At 40.7% G+C, this 1,259-nt stretch overlaps 1 protein-coding gene across 1 annotated transcript in view; it reads left to right on the top strand.

Annotated features, from left to right (window-relative positions):
* Nucleotides 1-1,259, top strand: part of LOC104276774 (sarcoplasmic/endoplasmic reticulum calcium ATPase 2) — a 44,012-nt gene that overhangs the window by 8,279 nt on the left and 34,474 nt on the right. The window lies entirely within an intron of this gene.

Below are 1,259 nucleotides of genomic sequence, written 5' to 3' on the forward strand. Positions count from 1 at the left end.
ATCTGCATGTGGGGAACTTAATTGTGGAAAAGAATTGCTGTATAGATTAAATGACTCATTCCATTGTTTTAATGGGCATGGAAAATAAGTCACAGTATGTAGTCTCCACCCATAAATGTATCTGTTTCTACGGATACTAGATGTGAGCAACTGAGTCATTGCCTTTAGCTCTGCCTGCCTCAGCCTTTCTTCACATGTGTGCTTTTCCCGAAGTGCCATCTGCCAGTATTTCAGTGGTTGGCAAGATGGTCTAACTAACCTTAACTTCAAGCAAACTGGGAACAAAAAGATACGGTCTGGCACCCTGAGCTGGCTGCCCTAGCTGAATCACGTTTAGTTCTTCCTTATTTCTCCTTTCTGAAAGAGAAGTTCTGTTTAACCTTCCAGTTTTGGGACATTCTTTTGTACCTTTTAATGCTTTGCCTAGTGTTAACTCTTAGTTAAGGCACAGAAAAGCAATTCGTAGCATTATTGTGCTGAGGAGCAGAATTAATTTACCTGGTGGAGGTTAATATTAATTACAGCTTTATGGGTCTGTACTGGTATCCCTGCACTGCCTGGCACTGAGCTGTGCTGTGTAAGCATTAGTTCTTCAAGGTAGTTTTGGTAATGTTGGTTTTCAGCTGCATTGTTCTGTGAAAGTGCTTCAGACCTCAACTTTTGGATTTCAGAAGATTAGGTTTCTGCTTTGATGCATGCAGGAGGAAGTTGTTATTACCCAGAAATGCTGGTGTATGTTTGAAGGGCAGACATACTAAAAACTATGTGCACTCTTACCATTATCTACAATCATCAATACTGTGTGACACTTGTACTTGTCAATAGGCTGGAAAATGTTACTTCTCCAAGAACTAGAGAAAGAGTGCTGATAAGCTGTTGGTTTGTTATGTTATCCTTTATCTAGGTGGCATCAGGATGTTGATAGCAATTGCTGGTAGTGCTCAGCTGAGAGAACTTTACTGGAGATAGGAAAGCTATTGTACTGGTGTTAGTGGAAATAAAAAGGTTGTTGTGTGGGGATTCATCAAAGTTTGTAAGCTGTTACGAGACTCTGGGGAAGATTCTAGTCCATATGTTTTAAGTTCACTTTTGTGTGACTTGATTTTCTGAAATGAAGTTGATAGTAGGCTGTTTGAGATTTGTCCAACTTGACCCTTGATTTCTGTCAGTAAGTGAAATTCAGTCCACTGCAGTCTGAGGCTTACGCTGCTCCAGCTGGCAAGGTACAGCTGAGACAAGACTGTAAGTTCTGCTAAGTG

Source organism: Apaloderma vittatum, unplaced genomic scaffold, assembly GCF_000703405.1.
Source record: "Apaloderma vittatum isolate BGI_N311 unplaced genomic scaffold, ASM70340v1 scaffold35397, whole genome shotgun sequence".
Taxonomy (NCBI): domain Eukaryota; kingdom Metazoa; phylum Chordata; class Aves; order Trogoniformes; family Trogonidae; genus Apaloderma; species Apaloderma vittatum.